This window comes from Nuphar pumila, chromosome 1 (assembly GCF_984573655.1).
Source record: "Nuphar pumila chromosome 1, dmNupPumi1.hap1.1, whole genome shotgun sequence".
Taxonomy (NCBI): domain Eukaryota; kingdom Viridiplantae; phylum Streptophyta; class Magnoliopsida; order Nymphaeales; family Nymphaeaceae; genus Nuphar; species Nuphar pumila.
In genome coordinates, this window is record NC_143249.1 from 73,738,628 (window position 1) to 73,753,198 (window position 14,571).

Consider the following 14,571-nt stretch of genomic DNA (forward strand, 5'->3'; position numbering starts at 1 on the left):
TTTCAGGTCCTGCAATTTCCTAGATTATCCTGATTTTGAAACGCTTAGATCTGGAGATCCAGAACGTATTTTTCAAATCCCTAAAATGTGACAGTTTTTTGGATCTGTCTTTTACAGAACAGAAGTGGTTTCATGAATTTTGGAAATGGTTTGACTCCTCAAATCTGTGTTTTGCGAAAAGCTGTCAAAGTCCATTTTTGCCTTCTTTAGGGACAAAATAGTCTTTTAACCATTTGTCTGATTTAGTGTAGTTTTCGTGTTTTCTAGCATTATAGTCAGTAGATTAGTATTATTTAGAGTAATTAGAGTTGCTTTTCTTAATTAGTTTAGTTAGACAGTGTAAATTTAGTTTTATTTATTTGTTTAAGTTAATTTAATTCCTGACTTAGTTTAGAATTATTTGTAGATGTAAGTTAGATTAATTCTTGATTTAGTTACTGACTTTGTGTTTTTATTATGTAGGTTGATAAGTTAGAACAGGTTCACAGGTGTAATTCAATTATAAAGTGCAACTGCACTTGCGGTGAAAAGACAATTTTGCCCTTGGAGACCTGTAGAAGACTTAGCTTCCTATTTTAGTTTATTTTCATAGTTTAGATTGTATTTGATTTAAATTGTAATATTGACATAGATTGTAAACTTTGTGATATTAATAAAGTGTTATTTTAGAATTAATTCAGAAGTATCCTGTTCCCTGTGGATTCGACCCGTACTCGCCACTTCTGTGGAAAGTCGGTTTTTTATATCTTTGGTTGACGATTTTCCCTTGTTTTCATTGAAAAATATCTTATCAAAATATGCATTCCAAAAGTCAAACCAGGCGGCAAGTGTGTGGAACTTCGTATTGGCACACTTGCAGCCCATTATGCTATTAGTGTGGCTGTTAACACTCTACCTCATTAAAAACCCAGTCCGGGGCTACTTCAAGTTGAACCACATTCGGTTCAACTAGTAATTGCTTTGCTTCGCACCCCCCGTGCATTCAGTTAGGGTTTTGGCATAATTATATATGCCTTGAGTTTCAAAGAGTCTAGTATATGTATACATATATATATATATATATATATATATATATATATATATATATATATATATATATATATGTATATATACATACATACATATATTGTATATGTATATACATATAGATATGTGTGTGGGTGTGCGTATATATGTATTTTAGTACGAATATGTATATACATATGTATACTTGTGCATTTGCATACGTACATGTAAGGACATGTCTTTTAGTGGAATCGAAACATGATATATATATATATATATATATATATATATATATATATATATATATATATATATATATATATTTATGTATATGCACGTCAAAGCACACATAAGGATTAATTCGGTATGACCGAATGAACATGCGACACCCCGGTGTCCCGTCCTAGTGTCTTTCCTTAGATGGCTTCACACTCTGTTGTGGGTTTGTATTGCCTATTGTGAACTTACGTTCGTTTTGGCAAACAGTTTGTTTCGGGTCCGCGGGCGCGGCACCCCGAACCGTGGTTATGCTAATGTAATCTCCATTAGATGGGTTATTTCAGTATCACCTTTGACACGTAAGTGTGTCATGTTGCGTAAGGAAGATCCTTATGCCTTGATTTGCGTACAATGCCTAGTTATAGAATACAGACAAACACTAGCGCAAACCCACCTATTTGGAAACTACGTTGAATTTCAAGCGTAGTTTAAATATCCTTGCTTCAGGTCCGCAGGCGCGGCACCCCATACTGTGGAAATAGCTAATGTTATTCCTATAAGATGGAATATCCAATTTTTCGCTACAAACACATAAGTGTGTTGAACCACATGTAATGGTCTTTTGGGTCGCGATTGCATCTTCCCTACAAGAGCGACGATCCATCTGGGGAAAACCAATGTTATTCCCATTAGACGGGATGATTGGTTAAGTTCAATTTCAAATATTTGAGAATGCGAATGTAATTCCCATACGTATGAGAATATCGTGAAATATAATCTTAACACTGAAGTGTGCAATATAGTACATTTTAATATCATGCAATGCCTCTGATAATGTTATTGTGCAAATGATAGAAAGCTCATGTTACGTTTACACTTTGCACATCCTGGCACTGTTACTGAGTAGTGCGTACCCTGAGGAGGTACATGGCTTGAGGCATTGGTAAGCGCATTAGGTGCACTTACCTTATAAAATGAAAGGATAGAATATTGAACATCATAGGGTATAAATACTGTTATAACTTGTTGTGGGCTCAGATTGGAGTCCTCGGGCTGTGACCCTTGTGTTGTGTAAGGACTCTTGTGTGTGATATACCCTAAACAGTAATAAATAATATGCTGTTGTGACTGCTTTCATGAGCGGTGTGCTCCGTTGGCCGCGTGAGGCTGAGCACGTGAATGGGCAGGCCAAGTCCTCGTTTTGCGTATCCTGCAGGGACCACGAGGCAAATTCCTCGTTGTGAGGTATGAATGAACATGAGCCTTAAGAAAGATAAACCTGCTTCGCCCCATTCACAAAATGGTTCACCTTGGGAGAGTGTGGATGGTACAACCCTGAGTGACTTGTCGTTACTACGATACATGTTTTGACAGGAGCTATAGCGTCCTTTGGCCTCCAGTCACTCAGAGTCAGGGAGGTCGAGGTTGCCTTCTTAGGACCTCACTACTGCAGTAGTTTGGATTGCAATCCTTGCCCTTGCCGTATGCAGCTCGCATGAGGTTGACTCGGTCTGTAGCTTCCTCGGTTACCACACTAGACATTTAATAACAGACACAGGGTGCATGTCTCACAAAATTGCGAGGTTTCCTTCGCGTACCCGAAGGAGTAATCAGAAGAACTTAAAGACTAACCAATTAGCTGACTTACTGTAGTTGCTACCTCACTTGTGCTGTGGACTTTACTCCAGTTGTTTTACTTGCTTCAGCTGTTACTTGGTCACTTTGTTGCTCAGCATTTGTTACAGTTGTTACTACTTTGAGCACTTGCTTTACAGTTACTGTTGCTTCTTTAGTTACTTGCTGCTCAGTTCGTTGCTTTGGCTACTTGTTTTCTCTGTTGTTATAGCTTGTTGACTAGTACTTGTCACTTTACACTTACCTGACACAGGCACTTACACTTGTTTGCTTTTCCTGCCTTTCCTGTGTACATGATATATATATACCTGCTTGTGGTTGTTTCTTCACCACCTCGCAAGAGGACTGACCCTGTTTTATGGGGATGTAGGTGACGAACAAGTGTAATGTGGATGCGATGATACACGGTGGAGGCTTGGAGGACCCACACACTTGACCTATAGTTCCTGTACCTGGTGGTTTTTGGGTTTTGGTTGTTGTTGGGATATATTCCCTGTTTTGTACTTTTTATACTTACATTTTGTAAACTCTTTAAACTGTTGGGATGTTTCCCCTTTCTACTTCACAGTTACACTTTGTACACCCAGTTGGTTACACTGTTTCCACTTGTTGCACTTATCTGTGGTGGCCGCCCAGACTTGCGGCTTTGTTGTTTTTCCCACACCTGCTTTCCGCTGGTTTTCATACTTAAGCCTTTAAAAAAAAAAAAATCTCTGAAAAATTCCAAGTTTTCCAAGGTCGGGGTTTGGGGCGCCACAGTGTTTGGTATCAGAGCAGAGTTTAAGTGTGTGGTCAGAGCTTCATCGTGCATCATTCATCGCACTGCAAGTATGAGTTAAGCTTCTTTATTTCCTGCTTTTTAGATAGTTTGTGTTGTGGTTATGTGTATGTGATAGATGTCGACAAACCCGACCTACGGCAAGATTTTGGAGGCTCTCCAAAACCTGACTTGAGGCGAAGAGGCCCTGAGTGGAGCTGTACGACATTTGGCACGTGATGTGCATATGTTGGCACCTCCATGTGCCAGGTGTTTGAAAGATCACGTGGGGCAGATCTGTCCCCGTGAGTTGGCTGAGTGCCCCTACTGTAGTCTTCGTGGGCATGTCGAAGAGGAATGCCAGACGAAACAGAGGGATGAGCTCTGGAAGAGCAATGCGGAAGACATCGATGATGTATCTTCGGTCTCTGGACCTTTGGTTGTGGAAGTGCATAGCCAGGATGGAGAAAGGCGTGGAGCGATCGATTCTCCCCAATATTCTCCCGAGTCCTACCCCTATGCGGTTTCTTCAGAGTACGTGCCACCGATTCTGAGAGAAGTTCAGGAGATCTCTGACACGGTGTTGTGGAATGTTGTTTCTCCTCCACGTGTTAGGTCGAGGCGCTGTGGTAGTCGGAAGGACTACAGGGACTTCTACACCAGCAAGTCATGAATTTGTGATGTGTTGTTTTGATATTAGAAACACTGAGTCAGTGTTTCGTTTTTGCTTTTGTCATGATTAAGTTATTGACAGTGCTTGTTTAACCCTATCTTGATGAAGGGTACTTCTGTAATGTTTCAGTTTTCCTATTAATAAAATGGAAAATTTCCTATCTCTGTGTATTTGTTGGTTGCTTACGTATAGATTTTTTGCGTATTTAGATGGCGTGGCACACCAGGTGTGATGACCTTATGGAAACTCTGAACAACCTTACAGAGGTTGTAGGTCGACAAGCAGAGACCATGAGGAACATGGGCGAGCACCTCCAGCAGGCCGCCCAGGGACAGAGAGCACCTGCCCAGGTTCCTGTTACAGCAGTCCCATACAAGCAATTTATGAGCTTGAACCCTCCCTCGTTTGATGGGAAGTCATCGCCGGAAGCAGTCGAGGATTGGATCAGAGAAATATAGCGTATCTTATGTGTGTTACAAGTTGGTGACGATCGGAAGGTAGATTTTGGACATACCGTCTCAGGAAGGACGCAGAAAGATGGTGGGCGACCACCTGGAAGATAAATTTCGATAATCAACCTGTAGAGTGGGACCAGTTCGTAGAAGCGTTCTACGCAGCTTACTTTCCAGCTCACGAGAGGAATCGGAAAATGCAGGAGTTTCTTGACCTCCAACAGGGTAGTTCTTCTCTCTCTGAATACGTCACACGTTTTCGCAGCCTGGAGAGGTTTTGTCCGAACTTATACACGACAGAAAAGGAGCGAGCTCTTAAATTTGCTCGAGGTCTGAAGCCGGTACTACGGACGAAGGTGTACACACGTGCACCTACGACGGTCGATGAGGCTTTAGAGACGACCTCCTTGCTTAAGTATGACTGGACCGAATCGCAGAAGACTCCCGCACCATGTCAGCAGCAGCAAAATCTTGGCCAAAGGAGTTGGCCAAGGAAGAGACATTTCCAGAAGAACCAGGGTGGAAGGAAGTTCCATCCTCAGTCAAAGAAGCAACGTAACAACAACAACAACGGCAGCAACACCCGCCAGATTCAATATCAGAACCGTAGACCCCGGTACCAGCAACGCCAGCAGCCGCAGCAGAAGCAGCTTACCGCGGCCAGTTGTCCGAAGTGTACCACAGATCATCCAGGGCGACCCTGCCCACAGAACACAGGCGGATGCTTATATTGCAGAAAGATGGGTCATTATATTCGGGATTGCAGAAAGAAACAGGCGGATGACCAGCGCAGGAATACGCCGAGTACTTTCCAGCCAGCACAACAGCGACAGTCATCGACACAGCAGCAGCAGCAACCACAGTCATATCCACCGAGGCCAGCGAACCAGAAGGTCATTGCCGATCGAGCATACGCGGCAACAATTGAGCAAGTGACCAAGGCAGAGTTGGTTCAAGGTACGATCTCAGTAGCCGGACATGAAGCATTTACTTTGTTTGATTGTGGTGCTAATCATTCGTTCATAGCAGCTAGATTTGCTCGTACTTTACCTTTGGCAGTCGAGTCTTTGAATTTTCCGTTGGAGGTTCGCACTCCAACTGTAGAGTATCCTTTTTGTGACTCGTATATTCCGAGCATCGTGGTGTCAGTGGCAGGACAGAACCTGTCAGCTGACGTTATCCTGTTAGATATGACAGAGTACAATGTGATTTTGGGCATGGATTGGCTTTTCGAGTACCATGCTCAAGTCTTTTGTCGGGAAGGCAAGGTCGTTCTTTTTCGGCCTAATCGTCCTATTTTGGAGATCAAGCTTCCTCGACCTCTGCGCGATAGCCGCATGATTTCTTCTTTCAAGGCTCAGAAGTATCTGCGGAACGGGGGTACTGCTTTCTTAGTCAGTATTGCCCCAGTTGAACCTGAGATGGTGTTGATCGATGACTTGGACGTGGTCCAAGATTTTGTCGATGTGTTTCCGGAGGAACTGCTTGGGTTACCTCCGAGGTGAAAGATTGAGTTTGGTATCAAGTTGATGCCTGGAACGACACCGATTTCCAAGGCACCATACCGTATGGCCCCAACGGAACTTAAAGAGTTGAAGCGTCTGTTGGAAGAACTTCTCGATCAGGGTTTTATTCGACCTAGTGCTTCACCTTGGGGAGCACCAGTGCTGTTCGTACGGAAGAAGGATGAATCCCTGAGGTTGTGCATCGATTATCGGATGCTCAACCAAGCGACAATTAAGAACAAATATCCGTTACTGAGGATCGAAGATCTCTTTGATCAGTTGCAGAAGGTGAAGGTTTTCTCGAAGATTGATCTCAGATCAGGCTACCATCAGCTTCGTATCTGAGAGGATGATATTGCGAAGACAACTTTCCGGACGAGATATGGGTTGTACGAGTTCCTGGTGATGCCTTTTGGCCTCACGAATGCTCCAGCAACGTTCATGGATTTGATGAACCGGATCTTTCGTCCATTTATGGATTCGTTTGTGATAGTATTCACCGAGGACATCTTGGTCTATTCGGAGAGTCCGGAGCAGCATCGAGAGCATCTGCGGATTGTTTTGAGTACTCTTCATGAGCATCAGTTGTTCGCCAAGTTCTCTAAGTGTGAGTTTTGGCTCGAGCGCGTCATGTTTCTTGGCCATGTGATATCGAAGGACGGAGTATCCGTCGATCCAGTGAAAGTCGAAGCAGTTCTGGGCTGGAAGCAACCTCAGAATGTGTCTGAGATTCGTAGCTTTCTTGGATTGGCCGGTTATTATCGACGCTTTATCCAAGACTTTTCGAGGATCACATTACCTTTGACGAAGCTGTTACGTAAAGGTGTTAAGTTCGTGTGGAACAGTGCCTGTGAGGACAGTTTCCAGATCCTGAAGTTGACAACCTCGGCGGTGTTAGCTTTACCCTCTGGCAGATGTGGCTTTGTGGTGTACACAGACGCCTCTGGTACCGGTTTAGGTTGCATGCTTATGCAACATGGCCGAGTGATTGCCTATGCCTCCAGACAGTTGAAGACTCATGAGCGGACTTATCCAACGCACGATTTGGAGTTGGCAGCAGTTGTGTTTGCTTTGAAGTCATGGTGACATTACCTTTATGGGGAATCGTTTGAGGTCTTTTCAGACCACAAGAGCCTCAAGTACCTGTTCTCTCAGAAGGAGCTGAATATGAGACAACGACGGTGGCTTGAGTTCATCAAGGACTACGATTTCACGTTGTCTTACCATCCTGGTAAGGCGAACGTTCTGGCGGATGCGCTTAGCCACAAAACGAGTGGTGTTTTGGCTAGTCTTGTGTGGAGCCAGGAGCTTATTAATGACTTTGTAGCCTGGAAACCTTTTTTTATTGGTGATGGTTCGATCGGATTGTCTGGTCTGACCATTCGATCCGAGTTTTTGCCGAAGATCGTAGAGGCTCAGAAGCTTGACGACAAGTATGGCAAGTTTCTAGCCTTGGCTGAGCAAGCAGATTCTTCTTTCAGAGTGTCTGAAGATGGCAGCATTCGTATGAGAGATCGCCTTTGGGTTCCGAGCAACCCTGAGCTGAAGAGAGAAATTCTTGACAAAGCTCATATGTCGAAGTACACGATTCATCCGGGAGGAACAAAGATGTTCAAGGACTTACAACGAAAGTATTGGTGGCATGGCATGAAGCACGAGATAGCAGCTTACGTTGCAAGGTGTTTGACTTGTCAGCAAGTCAAAGCGGAACATCAATGTCCCGGTGGTACCTTGCAGAGGATTGAGATTCCTCAGTGGAAATGGGAAAATGTTACGATGGATTTTATGGTAGGTTTGCCCCTGACTAGGCGTAAACATGATGCTATTTGGGTAGTCGTGGACAGACTCACCAAGTCTGCTCATTTTCTGCCAATCCGGATCAGTCAGTCGCTTGAGAGTTTAGCTGACTTGTACATTAGAGAGATCGTTCGACTCCATGGTGAGCCTAGATCTATCATTTCTGATCGTGATCCCCGATTCACTTCGCGACTGTGGGGTCAGTTGCAATCTGCTTTGGGGACGAAGTTGAAGTTTAGTATAGCCTTTCATCCTCAGACGGATGGACAGTCCGAGCGAACGATTCAAACGTTAGAGGATATGTTGCGAGCTTGTATGCTTGATTAGAAGGGTGAATGGGATTCACACCTATGTTTGGTAGAGTTCGCGTATAACAATAGTTACCACACTAGTATCGGGATGGCTCCGTACGAAGCGTTGTATGGTAGACCTTGTCGGTCGCCATCTTATTGGGACAACATCAGCGATAGATCGAGCGAAGCGCCGATTGTTCTTCAGCACTACACGCAGCAAGTGCAGAAGATTCGTGAGCGTTTGAAGGCAGCGCAAGATAGGCAGAAGAGTTACGCCGATAAGAGACATCGTGAATTGTCTTTTGATGTTGGAGACATGGTTTTTGTCAGAGTTTCACCGACGAAGAGCGTGTTTTATTTTGGAAAGAAAGGGAAGTTGAGTCCAAGATATGTTGAACCGTTCGAGATCGTGGCGAGGATTGGTGAAGTGGCATATCGTGTCGAGTTGCCTCCACAATATGCTCACATTCAGAATGTTTTTCACGTGTCGATGCTCAGGAAGTACATTCCTAACCCATCGCATGTCATTCGTTACGAAGATGTGGACGTGCAGGAAGATCTGACTTTGTCAGAAAGGCCTATCGAGATTGTTGATCGACGAGATCAAGTTTTGCGTACCAAGACTATCCCACTAGTTAAGGTGCGTTGGCAGCACCATGGCATTGAAGAATGCACATGGGAACTAGAAGCGAGTATGAGAGAGACCTATCCAGAACTGTTTGTAACCTCCTAAGGATGATTTCGCAGACGAAATCCTTTATAAGGAGGGGAGGATGTAAGATCCACGATTTTCATTTTTGATGTATATTGTGTAATCTTGTGGAAATCGATGAATTTTTATGTTTTGGCAATTTCTGAAGATTTGCTTATTTTAAGAATCAGGTAAATCGCATAATTTTATGTAAAAAGAGCGATTTCGGGAAATCCAGAACGAATCAACCTCCGAAACTTTTAGGGTAAGTTTGGAATAGGGTTGTAGTGATACACCCCAAATTTGAGACCCGAACGACGGAAAAACCTCGTCAATGCACATGAATTACGAGTTCCGACCTAATTTTGGACCCGAATCTTAAAACGCTTAATTCTAGCGAACGAGAAGTAATTTCCTCAAATGACATTGACCATTCTACATTAATTAAGGTTATGTAGAGAACTGAATATTTTGTTGGAATTAAATTAGTATTTTAATGTATTAAATAAGCATGATTTTAAGATATATACAATATGCGGTTTTTGGATTTGGATGCGGAGCATCTAGTGGATCCAAAACCCATGGACGACCCCTATAGTGGACGTCCATGGCCATGGTTGACCAGCTAGTCAAGGATTGACCAGCTGGTCAAGGATTGATCAGCTGGATGACATTTTTGAAATACTTTTGCATGGCTTTTAAAAGAAGGCCTCTATTGGCCATGTATCATTACCAAAAATCCTCATGATGGAGCTTCAAGGCCATCATGAGGGGCATCATTTCCAAAAGGGAGCCATGGGGCTGGCGCCCCATGGCAAATTTGAAAGATTTTTTGAAATATTTCAAATGCTCAAAACCTATTGGACACGTTGGGTGGCAGCCAAGGGCTCCCCCTTGTAATTTGTTGAAATTTTAAAGGTTTTTCTAAATGGTGTTTTTGAAAGTTTTACAAAACTTTTTGAGAATTTGACATGCATTGGTTGTTGGGGGGCGTGGATCACCCCAACCCTCCATCTTGGAGGGATTAATCCCAACCGTCCAGCCCTAAGCAAACCTTTATAAAAACTCTAGAAAAAAAAATGGGCCCTCTTGTTTGGGCGACTTTTCTTTCTTACTTCCTCTCTTCTCTCCCAAACCTCTTTCTTCTCTCTTGTCCCCTACCTCCAGCCGTGGGTGTCTCTTGGAGTAGAGAGCTACAGCTAACACCTTTTTCCCTCTCCAACCAAGGTGAAGTTTCGACATTACTCTTTTGATTCAAAGGTTTCAGAACATATGAAACCCATAGAGCAATGCACCCATGCGTGCATGCTCAAAAGGGGTGGATTAGCTATAGAAAAGTGTTTTTTTTTTCTATATGTCTTAATCTTGATTTTATTTTCCAAATGGCTGCATGTTTGGTAGTCGATTGCTTTCCTCTCTTTTCTAAATGTATTTTCGTTTTGCTATAGCACATACACATGCAATCTCAAGGTGGGTTAGTTGATTTAGATTCTTCTTGTCAAGGTTTTGGCTCTTAAATCTCACTCTTAGTACATGGTGGGTTGTTGTAGTTTATACATGTCGTTTCCTTTATAACAACAATATTGGTTGCCCCTTTTTCTTGTTTTCTTTTTCTCATTCTACTTGGAAGTGTTTCCGGTGGCGCCTCTCATTTTGGTGGTTGGGTTTTCGGCGCTCCCGGGGTCTTGGGAAGCATGCTGGTGTGAAGGACCGAGCTGAGATCGTCCAGCCCACACCCAACACCCCCTTTTGTACATGTTTTATTTGTATTTTCCCTCTTTCTTTGTTTTGTCTTTCTTTTTTTTTTGGTCGGCTCTCTTGGTAGTGCATGACCAACCAGACCAGCTTGGGGGTTGGGGTCGGCTTGAGCAGGCGCCCAACGCCTCTTGGACGTCCGTGAACCGAGCCCTTAGGCTCTGGTCCATGATGATGGGGGGTTGGCATGGTCTGGTCCAGCGGACCAGACCCTTTTTTTGCCAACCCACTTGCGCCATAGCTGAAGCTGGGCGCCATGCGGGTGGCCTGTGCGCCCAGCACACAAAAAAAAAACTAGATATATATTTTATAAATATGTTTTCGTGTGACAACCTGTTATCATCGCAAAATTGTTACTTTTTGCGAGTCAAACTGACCTTTGAAAAAGATTTTGAAAATAACTCGCCTCCATTTTAAAATGCGGGATAATTCCAAAGAATGGGACTTGCCTGTCGGTACGAGGTTCAACCGTTCCTGGCGCATTTACCAGGGGTAATTGAACCAAGGATCAATTGTATGCTTAACTTTGCTCAACTTGTTTAAATCATGTTCTATTTCCTAAATGCACAAAGAATCAGGCATGTGCTATGAATTTCTGAAAATGCATATTTGAAAACATGATATTTGCTCTGAATAACTGAAATACTTGGAAATTCTTGGAAAACATAACTCTTGGAAAATTGTGAATCAGGATTGGAAAGCACCTCTGAGGAAAATAAAATCGATTTCTGAGGAAATGTAAGTGCTTTGTGAAAATCGATTTTGAGAAATGTGAAATAGCTTTGGAAAACTTGATTTCTTTGAATTCAAACTTTGAAATTGAAAATATAACTTAGAAAAATTGAATTTGGAACTTGGGAAACACTTGAAATATCATTGGCAAATCCATATTTTGAGAAAATCGATTTTTGAAATAGACTTAGGAGATTTTGAAGAAATTGATTTCTCTGAATTGAAATTGGAATTTGTAAATGAATGAAATGAATGAATATGGATTTGAAAGACTTGATTTTGAGGAATTGAGGAAATCCTTTTTGTATTTTTGAGAAATGCAGTGCATTTTGAAGTTAGCCTAATAGTGTAGGCTGAATGTGGCTAATACGAAGATTACAAATCTGGGTCTCATTCATATTCTGACTATGGCCATAAATACAAATTCCACCAAGTTTGTCAACTCCATAAGAGCTAGTGCATGTGCCATTCGTGTAGACCATGGTGAATTTGCAAAGATGTGCATGAATTGACATACATAGCAGTTATATATCAAAGTTTAAAACTATATGCAATGCAAATCCTAATCTATGCAGGAATTTAAATTCTTATTCCAAAGTTTACATTTAATTTACATCACTAATTAAATCGAAATACAGGAATTTAAAAGAAAAATAAAGTCTTCAATGTTCCTGCAAAACTAGAAAAAAACTGGTTAGTGAAAATATGTTGGCTTTTCTAGATTTATCCAGTAATATCTAGAAATTACTGGATTTTGCTAGATATAAGCCTTTTCCATGATTCCCTTAAATCAAAATTGATAAAATATGAAATAAAATTGAATAAATAACAAAGATAAGATATAAAATTTCGAAATTGGGGTCAAAATGACCAAAATACCCCTGATAGCAAGACTATGGCCTTGAAATCAGGGTTTTTAGAAAGATATTTTGTAAAATGTAAGTTTTAAAATCCAAGTAAGAATAAATTGAACTAAGTATGATGTAAAATAATTAAAAGTATGAAAATTAGGGTTTTGGAATTTTGAAATTTAGGTCAAATGACCAAATTGCCCCTGATAGCAAGACTATGGCCTTGAAATCAGGGTTTTTCAGAAAATATTTTGATAAAACTTAGGTTTTATGCACTAAATGAAGTCAAATAAGCATCAAATTAAACCTAAAGCATCCTAATATGATTATAAACATGATTAAACCCTAAAAATACATGCTTATGCACGAAAATTCAAGAATATCACAAAAACTGTGATTTTGGCAGTATTTCAGGATTCTTCGGGTACCCTGTTTTGCAATTTGCTTAATTCAGCCATCAATCGGATTCCAAAATTTATCAAATTTGGTACCTGCACTTATTATAACGCTAATGTCGGATTGGAATTATAAAAATAATTTTTTGACATTGAATTAATCCGAAAATTGCATTAAGTCCTTAAAATATACTATTTTTGACCTAGTTCACCAGCCGGTCTCAGTCTAGGACCCGAACCAGGGGTCAATCCTCCATGGAAATCTCTGAATTTTTACAGAGGCAAATTAGATAGGAAAACAGAACTTTTACTTTTTACAGATCTGAAAAAGCAGTTCGGACCAGGGAGATCCCCTTCCGACAATCCGGACTTGAATATTGCAAACCAAACATGAGTTAAAACAGACACTGCAGATTAAAAATTCCGGGATAAATATCAGTACTATTCCAAAATATCTGAGATTTTAGCAATGAACAGAGATTAGAAAAATAACAATACTCACCTTTTACAGATCATGAATCTAATATGTGGTTTGGGATTTATGAATAACACAAGTCTGATTAGGGTTTTGGTAATCCCTAACGAGTTTTAAATTGAAAATCAGATTCTCTGACAAAGGAAAAATATTAAACAGTACTAAAAAAATCCCAAAATTTTACAATAGCTAGATCTAATCAATGTGAATCCATGGCACTTTACAGATCTTAAATCGGACATCGGATGAGAAAACTCACACCATTGCAAGTTACCTTCTTGATTTTAACAACGATTTTCAAGTTTTAAAAACCCGACTTGATGTCTGATTTTTCTGACAGGGTTCCCGAAGTCCAAAATATCTGATTTTTTTACAATAATTCAATCACGTATGCATTCATCACATATAAAAAAATCAGAAATAAACATCAGGTATTTCAATCCGAAATAACATTATCTTTACTGTTTTAAACTTAAAACACACAGAAATATAAGAAACTTAAGAAATCATGCATTATCTAATGAAAAACGATAAAAAAAACCATAAAACAGTAAATAAAAATTATTTCTATGCTGGAAAACGTAAAATAAATATGAATAAACAGAGAAATAAATAAAAATTTGGGAATCAATGGCTGGAGTTTAATATTACCTTTAAAAGCATGGATTTAACCCATTAAAAGGGTAAATCGCATGATTTATTGGTTAATAATGTAAAGGAATATGCTAAAATTGATTCTAATGGATTAAAATTCCTGTAAAACACACAAAACAGTGTTAGATCACCTTCTTGGACCGTTCTTGATGGTTCTTGAGGTGGAACCATGGTTGAATCTTCATAAGGAGGGGCGTCCAAGCCTAGATCTAGATTTAAACTCTTAAAAACATTAAATAAAATATGAAAAAGTGAAGAAATTAATACCTTGGTGTTGCAGCAATGGAGGAAGGGATGGAGAGGAGAGAGAAGCTCCAAGAACTTGAAAAAAGAAGACCGCTAAAATTGTCCCCCATAGCCCCCCTTTTATAATAAAAAATTAGGTTTAAAAAATTAGAATTTTAAAAAATTTGGACTTCTAAAGGGGGGGGGGGGGGGCGATTTTTGTAGAGGATTACCTATATACCCCTAGCCTAAATTATCCTAATTAATACCTAATTAACCCCTAGCTAAACCTAAAAAATCCCCAAATGTGATGCCACTTGGCATTTTCCACATTTGGGTTTTTAAAGTCCTTTAAAAACCTTTAAAAACACTAGTTTTAAAATCCAAACTTCAAAATGAGTTTTTAAAAATCACTTTTGACTCTTCTAAACCTCTAACACTAACCAAGACACTGACT